This window comes from Rana temporaria, chromosome 8 (genome assembly GCF_905171775.1).
Source record: "Rana temporaria chromosome 8, aRanTem1.1, whole genome shotgun sequence".
NCBI lineage: Eukaryota > Metazoa > Chordata > Amphibia > Anura > Ranidae > Rana > Rana temporaria.
The window spans coordinates 119,608,180-119,628,474 of record NC_053496.1 but is presented as its reverse complement, the minus strand read 5'-3'; positions in this window follow the sequence as shown (position 1 = coordinate 119,628,474).

The window sequence follows — 20,295 nt, the reverse complement described above, 5'->3', positions numbered from 1 at the left end:
AGACAAAAGCTAGAAATAATGTACAGATTCCATTGTCAGCACTGAAGTAGTTTGAGTGGGCTGAATTTTAAAAACAACACACAGCATGAAACTATTTATCCCAAAAGCAGTGAAATAGGCTGAAAACTAGGAGACGAGAAGCATAATTTGCCCTGCTACAAACATTATGTATTTTGCAGCTAAAGACCCGATAAGGAAATATGTGTGGCACCATGACAGTACCTGAACAGCAGATTGCAGAACCTGCTCACCCTCTACTAGCTGCACACAAAGAACTGCTGCCGCTCCCTTTAGGCTTCCCAGAGATTATGAATACAGGGGGTTGCCTAATGTGGCGATGTGGTGCATTATACTCTAGCACACTAGTATACAATAAAACAAATGTCAGCTTTGCCTGTGTCAGTAACAAGTTCACACTGCTGACCACCCCCCACCCTCCCAAAACAAAAAATAGTGAAAAGACCCTGACAATATATAAAAATAATATTTAAACAAAATATACTCCCCTCCAAAAAATAATATCTAAAACACTAAATGATGATCATAAAGCACTAAACCCTAAATATCAACATTACTAAAATCCAAGACAAAATGTACAGTGCTCAGCATAAATGAGTACACCCCTTTTGAAAAGTAAGACTTTAATGAATATCTCAATGAACACAAGAACAATTTCCCAAATTCTGACAAAACTGAGTATTATAGAACATTTGTTTTGCTCATTACATGAAAGTAAGGTTAATATTATAACTTTGATTACAAAATCTTCAGTTTTACTCAAATTAGTATACATGCGCATTCGTTTTTCGCCGAATACATTTTCGGCCGAATTTCAGCTATTTTCGTTATTGTTTTAACAAACGAAAACGAAAGTGCAGAATATGAAAACCGAAAGATCCGACATAAACAAATGCTTTATTTTCGTAGTCGAATGTGCCTAACCTTAACTCTATTAGTCCAAGATTATTCTACATAGAGAGAAAAGATTCGACATTGTAAAGAGAAAAGATTCGACATTATAGAGAGAAAAGATTCAACATTATAGAGAGAAAAGATTCGACATAGAGAGAAAAGATTTGACATTATAGAGAGAAAATATTTGTCATAGAGAGAAAAGATCGCTTCTGGAATTGGGTGGGGGAAGTAAAATAAAAATAATGATGATGATGAATGTTATTGCCTGATTGTAACCAAAGAGGAGGAGCAGTAAAATAGCTAGAACTAACTTGACAATTCAACATGAACGACGAATATTCGACAAAGCATCGAAAAACATACAAACATACAAACAAACGTTGAATCTGTCATTGAAGGCTTAAGGTGTCTGTCGACGCCACAATCGTACATTTCTGGTCAAATGATCGGCCCATAGACTATAGAAAAATTCTAATGTTGGTTGACTAGTAATAATAATTAATAAATATAATTATTACTAGTCATACAACATTAGAATTCTTCTATAGCTTGTAAGCGGAATATTCAGACAGAAATGTACGTTTTGACGTACAGTTTCACTACTCCATTGAATCTTCTTTGAACATTCAACAGACACCATAAGTATTCAATGGCAGATTCAACCTTAATTCATTCGGATTTTTGGACTAATTCAAATTTCTTCACCAAGTCTTCTAGGCATGGAATGAACAATCTAACTGTTTTCATTCTGTAGCACTAAACCCAGAGTAGCTGCTGAATTATTATGTGATTTCTCTGAACACCTAGAGATGACACACCTTGCTCACCCAGCACTTACTAACACAACTTGAGATACTTCAAATGATTTATAAGGCTAAGCATAGCCTAAGAGAAGAGAGGAATAACAAGTAATCTTATACAAATAATCAATAAGAACATAACATTACTATACTTGCAGTATTCTGACTAACAGTATTTAACAGAAATTAAATGCATAAATCTAAAACATTGGGCTAGATTCAGATAGAATAGTCTATCTATCCACCCGGCGTAACGTATCTCAGATACGTTACGCCGCCGTAATTTAGGGTGCACGTTCTGTATTCAGAAACAACTTGCGCCCTTAGTTACGGCGGCGTAACGTATCTGTGTCGGCGTAAGCCCGCCTAATTCAAATGTGGATGATGTGGGAGTGTTTTATGTATATTAACTGTGACCCCGCGTATTAGACATGCACCGTTCGTGAAAAAATCCCAGTGCGCATGCTCGAAATTCCGCCGCAAATCGTCATTGCTTTCGATGTGAACGTAAATTACGTCCAGCCCTATTCGCGAACGACTTCCGCAAACGGAGTAAAATTTTCAAAACTCGACGCGGGAACGATGGCCATACTTAACATAGGATATGCCTCATATAGCAGGGGTTACTATACGCCGAAAAAAGCCTAACGTAAACAACGTAAAAAAGTGCGCCGGCCGGACGTACATTTCTGAATCGGCGTATCTAGCTCATTTGCATATTCCTTGCGTAAATATACGGAAGCGCCACCTAGCGGCCAGCGTAAATATGCAGCCTAAGATACGACGGTGCAAGACACTTACGCCGGTCGGATCTTAGGGAAATCTATGCGTAACTGATTCTATAAATCAGGTGCAGAGATACAACCCCGCACACTCAGAGATACGACGGCGTATCTGGAGATATGCCGTCGTATCTTCTCTGTGAATCTACCCCATTATGTAAAGACAATTCTAACTCACTATAACAGTCCCAGGTCTATTTCACTTGCCAGTGATTGATACAAGTATAAAAAGACCTGTTGGCCAGCAAAGCTGGGGCTCTTGAAGACAACACAACAGTTCCCAGCAGACAACAGATTAACTTGTGCAATCTTAGGGCCAGATTCACAAAGCACTTGCACCGACTTAACTCGAGATGCGCGGCGTAATTGAAAAATGCGCCGCGCGTATTTTTGCGCCTGATCCTCAAAACGAGTTACGCCTGAAATCCATTTTTTTCCGTCCTACCTAAAAAAATTACACCGGCGCTTCTTCGAGCGCAAAATACGCTAGACACACCGCTGTTTTGATAGGCAAAGATGCAAATGAGGGAGATAAGGCAATCCACAAAATTAAGTGTGTGCGGCGTAGATTACGCCCTGTGCGCTTCTGTTAGTTTCATGGTGTAAAATTACACTTTATAAAAGGTGCCCTAATTTTACACCTGCCGTGTAAATGTCAGCTAAAGCAACACCATTAGGGAAGAGCTGAGCACACACACTTGCAGGACAACAATCTGTATGCCAACATGCCAGGGGCATCCATGCGCATAGCTAGACTAGTGACTTTAGTAACCGAGGGTACCCCCTCTTCTGAGGGAACAGCAGCCAGGAGACGCCTCGCAGAATGCATCTTTGCACAGTAAACACACACATTAATTATGTCACAATGAGAATGCATGAATGCACACCACTGTGGTCCCTAGCACAGACACATCACGTGCACATCTAATTGAATTAGATCCAAGTACCCCCCCAATGGTACTTGGGAGCAGGAACGCCACGCCACGCCACGGCTCCAATTATGTCACTGTGCATTCATACACCATTCACATGGACCTGGGATCACTTCTCCCTGGTCCTGGGGATCCCTACTCCACCAAAACTGAGGGTGACACCCTTATTTAATCAGGAATGCCACCCCCCACATTCATACATCGTTCACACACATTAAACAAATCATAAGTACATTATACCAAAAAAAATAAAAAAACAAAAGTACCCCGCAAAAATTAACGGCGGCGGCGTAAGCTACGCCTGGGCCGCCCACGGGCACGGCCACGGCCAACCAGAGGAGCCTCCTGGGGGGGGGGTGTGAGCAGGGGAAGGAGGATCATCCTGGGGGGGTGGGTGAGCAGGGGAAGGAGGATCATCCTGGGGGGGTGGGTGAGCAGGGGAAGGAGGATCCTCCCCTGGTGACTGTCCTCTTGCTGGCCTGCCCTCTAAGGCCACTGCTATCCTGGTGAGACAGATTGTGAGGGCAGCCGTGTTGGCCTGGCCAGCCCGGGTATTGTCCTGGACAGCCCGGGTATTGTCCTGGACAGCCTGGGTCAGGGCACTCACCTCCTGGGCCACGCCTGTTGTGGCGGTCTGCAGGTCACACAAGCATGTGATGACCGCCAAGGAGTTTGTGGCCACATCAGTGAGTGACTCCTTCATTGAACCCAGGCTGACCTCCATCTGGCTCAGAGTCTGCGCCAGATTGCGGGTCTGCCGGGCATTGTCCCTCTGCAGACTGGCCGACAGACGCTCGGCCACCCTCCTGGTCTCATGGGTCGCCATCCTGCCTGCAGCCGTGTCTTGTGGCCTGGGAGGAGGGGAGAGAGAGACCCTTGTGGGTTGAGGCCTGTTGGGGGAGGAGTGGGAGGGGCTACCCCTGATGGTGGCCTGACTGCTGCCAGCCTCAGGGGTAGCCTCACGGGTCAACAAATTCGAGGCCAAAAGGACATGCCTGGCAATGTCCATATCTTCATCCTCCACCCCCTGATCCTCCTCCCCCTCAACCTCCTCATGAGGGGAGGTGTGGCCACTCCCCTCCCCTGGGGACTCCTGCCCTTCTTGGGACTCCTCAGCAGCCTCTTGTCCAGGGGATGGTGCATCCTGGCCTGATGGCCCAGCAACCTCCTGGCCTGATGGCCCAGCAACCTCCTGGCCTGATGGGCCAGCAATCTCCTGGCCATCTGTGGAGGACACAAAACAATCACAGGTTGGAGGATCCACACACTTGGCACATCTTCCCTTCCCCCACCCACACATGCTAATCACCAGATAGAAAAAGCCAAAACTTACCTGTCCTCACAGGAGAATCAGATTGATAGCCAGGCAGGCCCACCACCTGCTGTGGGTGGAAACACCGGGCCACTGCCCATTCCTCCTCACTCAGCCTGATGGGGCAGGGTGCACCTCCTCCAGTGCCCCTAGCATGGGCATTGATCTTGGCCATCTTCTCACGGACCAGGCTCTTAAGATCATTTATCTTCTTTTGTATCCCACTGGGGGTCCTCGTCTCCCCCCCCCCGCCGCATTGATCTGATCCGTGATTTTCTGGATCATCTCCTTCCTCCTGGCCGGGGGGGTGTTCCGGCTCTCAGGGCCATGTAAATAACGCCCATATTGAGCGATGCCCCGAGCAAGTATCTGCTTCTCGATGCTCGAAAAATTGAGCTTCCTGCGCTTCGGTGCCATAATACCCACCACTCAGCAAAAACAACAAACAAACACAAATACTCACACAACAAACAAACAAAAATACTCACACAACAAACAAACAAAAATACTCACACAACAAACAAACAAAAATACTCACATAACAAACAAACACAAAGATCAAACCACACAAGCAGACAGCTACTACAAATTCAAAAACAAACTCAGAAAAAACATACAGAAAATACACTCAGAAAAAACACATAACTACTACACTCTACTACTCCTTCAAATCTTTTAACTAACGCGAAACTCACCAACACACACCAACAGACGACAGAGCAGAAGCAACTTGCTCTAGGAAAGGGGAACACAGGGATGTACTTTTGCAAGGGAAGTGTGTTTGTGTGGGGCTATTTATACACAGGGCGATTCTCAAACTAAGTACACTTGGCCTTTTTCCTATCTCACTGATTGCGCCGAGCCAAGTTCTGCACATGCCCAGTGAGGTGCTGATTCGTGCGCGCATGCGCAGTACGGCCAGCGCTTCATTTGCATGGGGTCACGGCTCATTACAATGGAGCACGCCCACTTCCTTCCCACTTGCAATAACCCCGCCTTACGCCTCGGGATTTAAGTTACGCTTGCGCAATTTGGGCCGCAAATGCGCTGTGGATACGGCACTTACGACAAAAAATTAAGGCGCCGGAACTTAAATGACATACGTTTTGAGTAACTTAATTTGCGCCGCTGGTTGTGAATCTGGCCCTTAGTCTCTTACCAGACCCAGTGCCCCCTCTTCTGGGTCTCAGGACATTGTGTCAGACAGGGATAGAATTGTTTGTGGTCTCTCTCTTTTAATCCTTCTGAGACCAAGGGCAATTCTATCCCTGTCGGACTTGAACTGGACTGTCCTGATTCATGTACAATACTTGTTTTGTACATAGATGGAAAATGCAATATTTACAGTTGAATATATTTTGCACATGTTTATATGGAATCAAATTTAACTGATTGACATTGTTAATACTCATTCTTCTTTGATTTTCAGGTTATGGATGGAAACCATTAAAGTCCTAACTCCCCCCCTCTTTTTCTATAGTCTGGTTAATAAAGTGTTTTTCCTTTTCCTCCTCTCAGTGAAATGGTGAGACCAACATCTAGAGTTTGGAAACATTTCCACAGTGAAATTTCTGCTGAGACCAAAGCTGCAATTTACAAATATTATGAGAACTATTCTTTTCCAAATGCTACAAGGATGACAAAACACATCCTGGCATGCCAGTGGTGCCCTAATGAAGGTGAATGTAGCTTTTCCCTACCGTGTTCTCATTCCAGAAACACTCCTGCTGCTTCTGGATCATCACAAAAAGTGTTTTTTTAGCAGCATCTTCAAGCAAGGAAGTGTTGCAAATCACTGCCTCCCAAAAATACACAATCCCTTCATTTATAGATAAAATGACACCCAGAAATCCGGAGAAAATTCATCAAACTCTTCCAAGAGCAATATATGCTTCTGGATCAGCATTGTCAATAACTGAAAATGTATATTGGCAGGAGGCTTTTAAATTATTATGAGGGAAAAGGGGGTGGTTACCTTCTCTCATGTATAGGTGAAATGTTCTTAACATATAATGTACAGTCCTTGTTATTCCATTTGTAATAAAAAATACAATTTTAAAAAGCAAGTTTAGTTTATTTACTGAATAAGCTGTAGTTTTATGTCAAGCATAATACTATTATATACACTGCATTTCACATTCTCAGTGTGACAAAATGACTTTCAATTTGTAAAACTATTCAACGCTGAAGCTTTTTTTAAATTTTGACTGAAAATTTCAACTTTTTCCAGAAAAAATATGTTTTTTTTTTGTTTTTTTTCATGGCTTCAAATTTCTGGAAATTTTACATTTCTAGATATGCTTAAAACTTGAGAACTTTGTACATTTCAGATTTTGTTTTTTAACTCTGTAACTTACCATATATATTACCACAGGTAATACCATATATTTTAAAATTAGATGATATATCATATGAGGAAAACATTTAAAAATATATATATATATAAAAGTTAAATGTTTTATTATTATTATTATTATTATATGGAACAAAGGTAAACAGTAAACTCTTTTGTCTGTGTCTGCACTGTCTCTGCTTCATATATTTCTTCAATCCTCACGTAACCCCCATTCATTTTTGTGTGTGTTTTCTTTTTTCCATTGAGACCTTCTTAAACTTATTCTTTTCTGTCCCATGCCCTCAGTTTTTCCAGACCAGCACACAATATCCATCATGAAAAAAAAGTTATTACCATGGAAACTGTATTTATGGGGAATTCCCTGGAAATATTTGGAAAAACAGACATCTCAGTATTTCCTGAAAATAATTACCGGATTGTATGGGCCATAATGGGTAGCCCAGGGGAGGTCGACTGCAAAATTCTTTTATGACGATTCTGTACTGTTTCCAGGTTTTAAAAAGAAATTAAAAAGAACATGTGAAATAAAAATGAATAATGGCTATAGCATATTATTTGTGAAGAGAAAATTCCTAAACCAAAGCATACAGAAAACATAGATTTAAAGTGCATCTAAACATACAAACAAAAGTTCATTATATACTGGACTCCATTCACAGAACCAGGTCGCATGCAGGATTTAGGTGGTTTCCCAAATACAGCATACGATCCTGAAAATGTCAATTCACTACTGCTTTTAGCAGTAAATACGCTCAGCAAATACTGCATAAAACCGGAGTGAAAGTCAAATCACAAAAAAGAAAATGCATGCGGTAAATAAGTAGTGGTTCTGACATGTGATATTTAACCACTTCAATACCAGGCACTTATGCCCCTTCCTGCCCAAGCCAATTTTCGGCTTTCTGCGCTGTTGCTGTTTAAATGGCAATTGCGCGGACATGCTACACTGTACCCAAACAGAATTTTTATCATTTTGTTCCCATAAATAGAGCTTTATTTTGGTGGTATTTGATCGCCTCTTGGGTTTTTATTTTTTGCTATACAAATAAAAAAAGACCGAAAAATTTGAAAAAAATTTAAGTTTTTCTTTTTTTTTCTGCTATAACATTTTGTAAATAAGTACGTTTTCTCCTTCACTGATGGGCACTGATAACGCGGCACTGACGGGCACTGATAAGGCAGCACCGATGAGGCGGCGCCAATAAGGTGGCACTGACGATGGGCACTGATATGCGGCACTGGTAGGCGGCACTGTTGGGTGGCACTGATGAGCATTGATAGGCGACACTGATGGGCACTCATGGGTGGCACTGGTGGGCACTGATAGGCGACACTGATGGGCACTGAAAGGCTGCAATGGTGGGTACTTATGGGTGGCATTGATAGGCGGCACTGCTGGGCACTGATAGGTGGCACTGATGGGCACTGATAGGCGGCACTGATGGGCATCGATACATGGCACTAATGGGCACTGACATGCAGCACTGATATTCAGCACTGATATTCAGCACTGATGGGTATCCCTGGTGGCACTGGCTCTGGCAGGGATTTTGAATGGGCACTGGTTGGCAGCTGCCTGGGCATTGATTTACAGCTGCCTTGGCACAGGTTGGCATTCCCTGGGGGTCTAGGGGGCTTACCTGGTGGTCCAGTGTGGATGCCCATCCCTGGTGGTCCTAGGCGGCATGCTGGTGGTCCAGTGCAGTGATCCGAGGGGGGGCTGCACTATCAGCACATACCCCCCCTGTCAGGAGAGCAGCCGATCGGCTCTCCTGTACTCGCGTCTATCAGACGCGAGTTAGGAAAAGCCGATCATCTGCTTTTCTTGTTTACATTGTGATCAGCCATGATTGGACACGGCTGATCACGTGGTAAAGAGCCTTTCCGCCGGAGGCTCTTTACCGAGATCAGTGTAGCGGTGTGTCAGACTGACACACCGCATCAACGATCGCCAAGATGCGCGGCCCCCTGGGCGTGCGGTGGCTGTTATCCTGCAGGACGTCAATAGACGTCCAGTCAGGATAATGAAATTTTTTCCCGGATGTCAATTCACTATTGACCGGGCAGGAAGTAGTTAAGGAACCAGCAGCCGCCGGCTTTCTTAATGACCAATAAACAACCTGTTTGTTGAGGAATGGCCGGCTCCCGCATTCTTGACAACCGCCGAGTCATCAGCTGTCAGTGGGGTTGCCCCTTGAGAGTAAAAAAAAAGGGAAAAAAACTATGTAGGGTCCCCCAAAATCCAAACCAGACCCCCCTTTCTGAGCATGCAGCCTGGCAGGTCAGGAAAGGGAGGGGACGAGCCCTCCTGAACCATGCCAGGCCACATGCTCTCAACATGGGGGGATGCTTTGGGGTAGGGGCTGCTTAGCAGAATCTGGAAGCCCCCTTTACCAAGGGGGCCCCTAGATCCCGATCTCCCCATGTAAAAGAGTAGGGCATACATAGTACCCCTACTCATTCCCCCCCAACAATAAACATGTAGCGTAAAAAGACATTAGACAGTTTTTAAGTCTTTTATTTTAAAATATACATTTTAAAAAATGTCACCCGGTGAAGATTCATCGTTAACCATAAGGGTCTGGTATGGATTTTGGGGGGTCCCACGTCATTTAAAAAAAAAATTGGCGTGGGGGTCCCCTCCGAATCCATACTAGAACTGAAGGGCCTGGTATGATTAACCCCACACCGTTTTTTTTGCAAATGTTTTTGCCGCCAAATTTCTATTTATTTTTTACATTCAGCGGGAAACCCCGCTGACAGCTGATGACTCATCAGTTGCTAAGGATGCAGTAGCCAGCTTCCTGGCCCCCTCCTTAGCAACCAGATATATACAGTGTGTTTTACAATGTGTTTAAAAACGCAAAATGCATGAAAACTGCATGCAAAAAACGCATACAAAACACTGGTTTAAAAATGCAAAATACACCGAAAAACTTGCCTGAAAAACACATCAAGCGCAGCATCATAGATGTGAACCTAGACTTAAAACTCTTAACACCTGTTTTTACTCAAGGAAAACTGCACCTGGATCTCCACACACAGTTTTATATGGCAGAGTCATATTGAGTTAGGAACGTACAGGTACAGTATATGCAAAATTTGCTTACCAACTTTTTCTCTTAAAGCGGAGTTCCACCCAAAAGTGGAGCTTTCGCTTATCTAATTCCTCCTCCCCTCCAATGCCACATTTGGCACCTTTTGGGGGGAGCGGATCTGCTTTTGCCCACTTCCGGGGGAGTCTGGGCCATGGCAAAGTACGTCAGCAGCTCGGTCCCCCTCCTCCTCCCTTTTCCTCCCTCTCTGCCAGGCCAGTAAGAGAGTGCTGTGTGCTTCATGCATGCGCAGCAGGGACCCAGTCATAAAGCCAAAAGGCTACACTGCCGTGTCCCCTTACCGGCAATGGCAACGGCAGAACCTATTAGCTGATGGAAACATCAGCTACTGTGCTGACATCGCTTGACTCCAGGACAGGTAAGTGTCCCAATGTTAAAAGTCAGCAGCTAGAGTATGTGTAGCTGCTGACTTTTAATTTTTAACCACTTAACGCCCGCCCACTGTATATATACGTCCTCTTTTTAAAGATGAATATCTCGGTAACGGCAGCAGCTGCTGCCACAACCGAGATATCCATCTCTTCTGTGGGCGGGCGTGTAAACGATAATGGCGGCCTCCGTGGCGGATTCGCCGCGCGACCGCCGTTATCGGTGGCGGGAGAGGGCCCCCCCCACTCCCGCCGCTCTTCCGCGCCCTGCTGCCGCCTGGTGTGTGAGGACTTGAGTGAGGGCAAGATGGCCCCCACCCGTCCTCATAGCTTTGCTGGGCGGAAGTGACGTCAAAACGTCAGTCCCGCCCAGCGTCTTAAAGAGACAATTTTTTTGTTGTCATTTTTTTAAATGACAAATTTTCCTTTTTTTTTTTTTTTTCTTGCATTGAAGTCTAAATATGAGATCTGAGGTCTTTTTGACCCCAGATCTCATATATAAGAGGACCTGTCATGCTTTTTTCCATTACAAGGGATGTTTACATTCCTTGTAATAGGAATAAAAGTGATAATTTTTTTTTCAGTGTAAAAAATAATAAAATCATTAAAAATAAATAAGAAAACAAAAAAAAAATTTTTTAAATCGCCCCGTCCCGACAAGCTCGCGCGCAGAAGCGAACGCATACGCGAGTAGCGCCCGCATATGAAACCAGTGTTCAAACCACACAAGTGAGGTATCGCCGCGATCGTTAGAGCGAGAGCAATAATTCTAGCTCTAGAGCTACTCTGTAGCTCAAAAAATGCAACCTATAGAATTTTTTAAACGTCGCCTATCAAGATTTTTAAGGGTAAAAGTTTGACGCCATGCCACGAGCGGGCGCAATTTTAAAGCGTGACATGTTGGGTATCATTTTACTCGGCGTAACATTATCTTTCACAATATATAAAAAAATTGGGCCAAATTTATTGTTGTCTTATTTTTTAATTCAAAAAAGTGATTTTTTTCCCAAAAAAGTGCGCTTGTAGGACCGCTGCGCAAATACGGTGTTACAAAATGTATTGCGATGACCATCATTTTATTCTCTAGGGTGTTAGAAAAAAATATATATATAATGTTTGGGGGTTTTAAGTAATTTTCTAGCAAAAAAAAACAGTTTTAGTCTTGTAAACACCGAATCTGAAAAACACCTTCTGTCCTTAAGTGGTTAAAGGGGCAGGCAGATCTCTGCTTTAAGTAAACCATTAAAGGTGGTGCTTTTTGCTCAGCAGGACTAACTCTGGCATGGACAGTTCATCACGTTTTTGTGGGGATTACCCATCATTTCACACCAATGTATTGTAATTTCTGTCCACATCACCTGGATGAGTAGCACTCATTGCTCATAACCATCCCCCGGAGACCCCTTGAACCCAGGTGGGCCATTTGTAATGGATATACCTGTACTTCACATCTTTATGTTGTAAGCAGTTTGAACAGGTACAGATCTGAGTAGACTGTGTGACTCAGCTCTGCTCATAGTCAAGAATCACTTCACATAACTGTCACTTTAGGTATTCCTGCCTCTCAGCTGCTCTCCTAGAATTAGCTAAGGACACCTGCAGTTGGCCACCCTCTCTCTCCACTGGTACCAGTCACAGCACAGGATCTTTCCAAAATCATCAGGACCCCCCTCTATTCATGCCAGGCCCTTTCGGGTATGGTATGAATTTTAAGGGGAGCCCCATGCCAAAATTAAAAAAAAATACTCCAATTTTTTTTTTTAAATGGTGTCGGGTCCCTCATAAAATCCATACCGGACCCTTATCCAAGGGAAAAGGGAAGAGACGCTCCAGGTATGAACCCAGATGAATATCCTCCGCTGCAGACAACTCAGGTGCAGGCATAGCTTATGACTAAGCACTAGTTCAGTGCGAAACGCGTCAGAGGTCAGGTTTTATTTTATCTTGCTGTGACTTGTAGTGCTGTCCTTCTTTTAATAAAAGGCTACAATTTGTTCAGAGTGCGTCTGTCCAGAGACAATCTTTGTTCCTACTAGACCCTTATCCAACCATGCAGTCTGGCTGGCCAGGAAGGGAGGAAAGGGAGACAGCTGACGAGTCATCCATTTGTTAAGGATGCAGCAGTTGGCTTCCAGGCCCGCTCCTTAACAACCAGCTAATGTTAAAGATTCCGGTAGCAGCCGACTCCAAAAATTTGCATCTGAGCCACATAAAATCGCAGCTAAACAGCTGCTTCGGAAATTTGCAGTGAAAACGGAGGGGAAATTCCCACCAGACATGTGAGAACCTAAGGAATCAATTGGAGCGCTTCACTATCTTTAAACTATTTAATCTACTGAGCTGGCCAGAACTAGTCCTTAAGGAAGTATGTTCCAAATATTCACAGCTCTAACTTATTTTTTCCATATGTGAAGCATAAATCTCTTTTCCCCTAAATGTAAAGAGTGCCCCCATGTCCTCTGTAATGACCTGAAAGTTAAAAACGCTACACCAAGTTCACTATATGGACCACTAATGTATGTATACATGTTGATTATATCCCCCTTAATCCTCTCTTCTCAAGAAAGAATAAATTCAGTTCTTTCAGCATAGCTAAACTCCATGCGTCTTATCAGCGTGTATGCCCTTCTTTGCACTTTGTCCAGTTTATGAACATCCTTGTTGTGAATTGGTGCCCAAGACTGAACTGCATATTCCATTAGAGTTCTTACTAATGATTTGTGGATCACAATATTTCAATCCATCTCCATCTTGGTCAGTAGGTCATATATATTTCACCATAGACACATGAAGCACCCTCTAGTGTAATAGGGTTGTAAGTAGGTATTGTCAGTGTGGGCAAATCTATGCAGGCTTGGCTGGCAGCCAGGCCTGCTTGTTTTTGTTCCTGGGTTGGCATAAATCCAGGGAGAGCTGGATGACTCACAGGCAGCATTACTGAGACCTCCCCTCTCTTTCTGGAATGCACTAGAACGTTCTGGAAAGGAGGAGGAGAAGAGGTAAGGTGGAGCTGTCTGGAGTATGCTGCCTGTGCTACATGTGTCTATGGTGAAATATATATGACCTACTAACCAAGATGGAGATGGCAAAAAAAGTCCTCTTTGATTGAAATATTGTGATCCACAATTCACAACAAGTATGTTCAAGAACTGGACAAAGTGCAAAGAAGGGCATACAAACTGATAAGAGGCATGGAGGAGTTTAGCTATGCTGAAAGAACTGAATTTATTATTTCTTGAGAAGAGAGAATTAATACCTTTCATATAGGTATTAACAATTGGGATACCCTCATTGTGTGGTATGCTACTATATAGTGATTCCACATCCACAGCTACTAGCCAGGCCCCCGGGGGAAATATGAATATTCTCCAATATCTGGAGAAGGTGAATAGTATCCTTAGTGTAAGAAGGTAAAGATAATACATGTGGTCATAAATTTGTATCAACCAGGATACTAGCATTTTAGTAGTTAGACTACCTTTTCCAGAGATAACAGGTCTAAACGGGATCTTGGCCAGGTTTTTGTGGACCTTTGGTAGGGAGTAGAATGTGGGGGTCCGTGGCCAATCTGTTTTAAGAAATTCAAAATTGGTTTTGAGAATAGTTCCTTGTTTATAGGCGCTGTTGATAAGTTGGCAAAATTTGTGTTGGGCCTTAAAGGGTTGTAAAGGTAATTTTTTTTTCCCCTAAATAGCTTCCTTTACCTTAGTGCAGTCCTCCTTCACTTACCTCATCCTTCCATTTTACTTTTAAATGTCCTTATTTCTTCTGAGAAATCCTCACTTCCTGTTCTTCTGTCTGTAACTACACACGGTAATGCAAGGCTTTCTCCCTGGTGTGGAGAAAGCCTTTAGAGTGGGGAGGGGGCGACCAGGAGTGTCAGGACGCCCACTAACACAAAGCTCCTTTCTCTATCTGCAAGGTAGAGAGTGTCCTGACTTGCCTGCTTGCCCCCTCCCCCCTCAAGAGGCTTTCTCCACACCAGGGAGAAAGCCTTGCATTACGGTGGTGAGTTACAGACAGAAGAACAGGAAGTGAGGATTTCTCAGAAGAAATAAGGACATTTAAAAACAAATTGAAGGATGAGGTAAGTGAAGGAGGACTGCACTAAGGTAAAGGAAGCTATTTAGGGGAAAACATGTTGACCTTTACAACCCCTTTAACCTGAATCTCATACATAAACAGCAGCTTTAGGTGATAAAAGGTAAAAAAAAAACGTTTGCGGTCCCAAGCTATTTGCATGACATTCAGCAAGGATTTAGATCTACAAACCTGCCAGTGTCTACATGCCTCACTTTTTTTTCCACTTTATCAGCAACATTCTTCATGCTTTCGCTGTCGCAGCAAAAGCATTTTGTCAATTTTGGTGCTGTGACTTCACTAATTTATAGTGACTGGCTAGAGTGGCCTATCTAAACAGCAGACCAAAGCTCAAACTCAGGTAGTGCAGTATGTTTGCAATAGCAAATTCACACATTATTTTGCGGGATCAGTAAACCTGGAACTTCCATCATTTCCCACAAACTCATGATAGTGGTGAACTCATATCTCCTCCCTAGTGTACATTTGTAGCTTGAGCTACTAATCTCTATTAATCAGCAAAGATGATAAAGATGGGCTGCTCTCTTAATAGGAAAATGAATAAAGATTTTCATGTAGCCTGGTTTTAAAAATATTTGTTTAAATGCATTTTTTAGTCCTGACCAGAATAACCAAACAAAATATATGCAAAATTACCCTATATTTCCCATTGAGAGATGTACACATTTATACACAATGCACCAAATAGATCTGAGGGTCACTGGTGACATTCTTATGGGAAACACGCCACTGCATAGGTGTTTACATACATTAAGCCCTAAGCCTAATGTATTTCCATTATTTTTATTGTCACTTTCATTGAAAAAACATGCATGTTGGTCACATTGATTCCAATTCTGTTCTGAACAGATAACATTATGTTAAAGAAAATATTATTATTCTGCCCAAGGAATGTGGTAGCAAACATCCCTGAAAATATATCTCATTCTGTCAGCTCCAAGTCAGAGAGAAGCAAAACAGCTCAGAACAGCACCCCTAGCAGAATGAAATGATAGCCTTCCCAGGCAGAAAATAACCCCAGTGACGGGATGCCAGCATTGTATATTACCAGCTAGTTCTTCTGTATCTGCTCCTGATAACTGAAATTACTGGTTTCCCCTCTTGAATGCACCGCTGGGGATTGAAGAATAGAGGGAATAGCTGGCAGGTTATGCGTGCAATGGTACAAATCAATGGTTTTCATCACTTGAAGTAGCCCAGGGGAATGTAGAGGAGCACTGGGTTATAACTTAGCTTGTGCAGCTGACATCCAGCTTCCTATATAATAAAGTAACTCTACCATTCTAAGAAGCAAACTTTAAGTAGGGTACATTTTTTACATTCTTAGACTGCATGCATGGTTTTAAATCCCAGCTTTGTAACTGCCATATTAAAGTGGAACTCTGAGGAATAAAAAACCTTACCATTTCAGTGGGTCCCCCTACACACAGCAAGGGTTAACTGTTTTTTTTTGTCTAGAAGGTGTTGAAGAATGTGATATACCTACCTTATTCCTTGCTCTTGTGGCAGCCGGAGCTATCTTCCACTGTCTGATGCTCCCAAGTTGTGGGCAGGCTCTCGACATCCTCTTATACAAAGCAGGACTGCATGTTCTGCATTGTATGGCATGATGTCAGTGAGGTGGCACCAAACAGGCAACAAAGGAAGGAGGGAGGAATAAGTAAGTATATCACCGTATTTATCATCCTTTAGGAAAAACAAGAGTTAATGCCACTTCAAAGGTACATTCCCCCACCCGCCTGGATTTTTACTTTAAAGAATTACTCGTACACACAACCATTTTTCATGACGAGAAAAATGCCATTGTTTAAATCGGTTATTAAAAACTATCGTGTGTAGACTCCAGAGCAATTTTCTCGTCGTTTTTCACGTCGTGAAAAACGGTCGTGTGTAGGCTTTAACGACGGGGAAAAAACGTGCATGCTCAGAAGCAAGTTATGAGATGGGAGCAATCGTTCTGGTCTTGTAATGGAGATAGCACATTCGTCACGCTGTAACAGACTGAAAAGCACGAAGACTGAAAAGCGCGAATCGTCTCTCACCAAACATTTACTAACACCAAATCAGCAAAAGCAGCCCAAAGGGTGGCGCCATCTGAATGGAACTTCCCCTCTATAGTGCGGTCGTACGTGTTGTACATCACTGCGCTTTGCTCCAGCATTTTTTTTTTCACGATCGTGTGTATGCAAGGCAGGCTTGAAAACTTTGTTTTTCCCATGACATGAAAAATGGTCGTGTGTACGTGGCTTCAGGATAAAAAATCACTAGAAATCTATGGGAACCCTGGATTACACACTACTTACCAGTAGATATTAATCTTAGTCACCTTACTATCTATACTAAGCCTTTTCTAGTAAGTCCCTTGCAATTGGAAATCCTTTCCATTTTTATTAATTCCTACCTTGCAATATAATTCCTCTACCTCCCTCCTTTTTTTTACTTTAAATATTATTTAAAATAATATTTAAAGTAAAATAATTTTGCTCCCCTACAGTATCTTTGTGAATCATTTATACTGCCTTTGTATATAAATTTTAAATATAATTTTCTTATTTGTAATTTAGTAAACTTTTTGTAATAATTTTTTTTTTATAATACTTTGTTTCTTTTTCTATGGCACCGTGATAATACCAATCCTCCTACCTTTTTTCAATATCTGGTATCTATGTCCAGACTGGAGGAAGCTGTATACTGACGGAAGCACCAAATCTGGGTGCTGGGACAGTTCTGTCACACCCAGTAGTGTATTTAAGTTTTATGCTGACCTAGATCTGACTAAACTTGTGCACCCCCTAATTTAAATATGACCCACTCCTTCCTGTCAAGGTCACACCCCTTGCTGTTTAAGACCCGCCCTAAAAAATTTGAGTGGGGACACTAGTTCTGAGGGCCTGGGGGGGGGGGGGAATGGAGTCCCTTAATTTGCCTAGATTTCCTCTCACTTCCTGTGTGGCTATGTGGCAGGATTTGAAGAGAAATCTCTGAAATGGGACAGGGATGATAAAAAATAAAATGACCGGGGCTTTAACCCTCCCTTACTCTATCCAAAATGAAAAAAAAAAAGTGTTGTCTATAGTTCTACTTTAAGCACAAATTTCAGATAATTTTATGGAGAGGACTAAGAAGATATAACCATGCCAATGGTGCAGCAGAAAACATATAGCATAGTGAGGAAGGTTTGTGGTCCAGGATGATAGGACAGTCAAAATTAGAAGCACCGCCCCCCACCCCTCCCCCCACAGTTTCCGGAATGCCGGTCACTTTATGAGAGCACTAGACTATATTGCCTCTTAGCCCAGTCCACACCATAAGACTGCCACTGCACTAACAGTGTAGCGCGAACCGGTGGGGACTCTTTTTCTGTGCTGCCCTAGGCCTGGGCCTTGTTGACCTAGGCCAGGATACAGCATAGGCCACACCTTTAATTACTATTTCCTCTGGTCTTGCCTAGAAACTGTTCCTTGTTCCCTGTTTGCCTACCATGGAGTTGTTTTGTTACCTTAGACGACTCTATCCCCAATCCTGGTTCTGAGACTGAATGTATTTTCGATTGTTATTTCTAGTGCACATTCTGGATGCTGTAATGGAATAATATCTTACTTTGTTCTACTAAATGATAGTCTTGTGTGGTATTTTACACATAATATCATTTTGGGCTCAATATAATGACTGCGTACTATTCTGTTCCACAGTTTTTTTCTACTTGTAAATTGTTAAAAAGCAATTTAATCTATTGAAACATCACCTGAAATCTATTTATTTTCAAAAGTATTTCATTTGATCTTTCTGGTTATAATCTAAACTCCAAAAGTAACTATTGAAAGTTAAAGAGACTTTGTCATAAGAAACAGAAATTAAAACTGCTGCAGATATGCAAAGTGCAGGAACTGTTGTGGCTGAAATCGGGGCTGTCCTGACAGACAGAGGTCACACAGTTCAGAGTGGTGTTAAGAGTTGTCATTAAGCCCTACCTCCACACATTTCTATTGCAGCATAAAGAAAGGCAGGTCAGTGGAAAGAGGCCAACAACCTTCAACACTACCAAAAAGTAAAAAGCTTTGCCTCTCAGAACAGCCCACCATTTGACTTTAAAGGAAGGTTTGGGAGGCTGCTACAGCTATCTGCAGGCAGCTTTTGCACTTTATACCTTTAACAGTTTGGGTTTTCGTTGCCCATAGCAGAGCCTCTTTAAATGTAAATTTAGAGCAGGTGTTCTATACATTCGTAGTAACTACACATTTAAATCTAGATGTGGTCTTTGCTAAATCAAAGTACATGATTAAGGTGTAGGCATGAATTGACATTCCTCAATTTTGTCAGTAGGTTCTACAGTTTCTAGCCTTGCCTTACTGTATATTGAAGATGCAAGACTCAAAACTATTCCCATTGACAACTCTGCCGCAAGTCTTCATGCCGCTTGAGACAATCTTGAACATAGCTTCAGCAGGCCAGAAGCCATTGAACAGAGAAGGAGCAATAGAAAAAGAGACGCCAGGAAGCCTAATAGTGAAGTAGGTAAATGTAGTTAATATCAAAAATAAAAACAAATTAATTGCACTCACAAATGTAGGCTTGGTGAGAGCCTGTCAGGAAGAGCATGCCAACAACCAAGATGGTGGTCGCAGAAGATCTCCTGTGCTTCACATCCCTTCAAGAAGAGCTGATCGGGCACGCTTACGTGTGCCAATGCGCACCCACATGCGTGCCAATGAAGTACGGGAGTCTAACAAATGTGCGTGTGCACCCTAAACTGGGTCAATACCCAGGATCATTGCTGTATGGGCTACAGCATTCCCAGTGATTTCTGCTACCTGTTACTCTGTACCCCTTCCAGTTGTTTGACTTAACTTGTTCCTGACTTCTCCTGACATCTGCCTGCATCGACCCCGGCTTGTCTCCACATCTGCCTCCTCCTCTGTTTACCACGCTGTCTGCCTGTTACCAACGCAGCCTGTACTTTGACTTTGCTCCAGCCTCTGAAACTGTTCCTGATTTGTCCGCTTGTGTGCTTATGACCCGGCCTACCTGCACCCGCCTGTGTTCCTATCCCCTCAAATCTTTACTCCGCTAGATGCTCTGTCCATATCCTGGTCTGTGGCGTCAAGTGTCGGCCTGTTCCAGTCTTCAGCCTGCCTGCTGTGCCTGTCCTTCCCAACGTGCTGATGTTCTTCCTTGGTTTCATTAGGAGTTCCGGACCTGCTCCGATGCTAGCGATCCTGCCAGGCACTTGTGACGCTCTGCACTTCCATGCTTCCTGTCTGCTCTATCAGGGGCCTTGAGTCAGAGGTGTAAGAGAGTCCTTGCTCTGCATATCGGGCTCATCAACCAGGTACGTGACAGCGCCTGTCTCCAGGGATGTACTGTAAGTCCAGAGCATGCTAAAGTAGGTGGGGAAGCCTCAGGCTGGAGAAAGAAGCAATATGTTTTCCAAAACGCATCCCATTGAGGTGAATCTGTCAAAAGGCAGTTCTCCACGGCTGGGCAGCGTTCCAGGTCCTGGCAGATTTTGGTCTTCACTCCAGCTGTCACCCTGCTGATATCTTCTCCCACCTGCTCTAGCAAGCTCTTCCATCTAGCCATGCCCTGGACATCCCTGGTAAAAGGTATTTACCA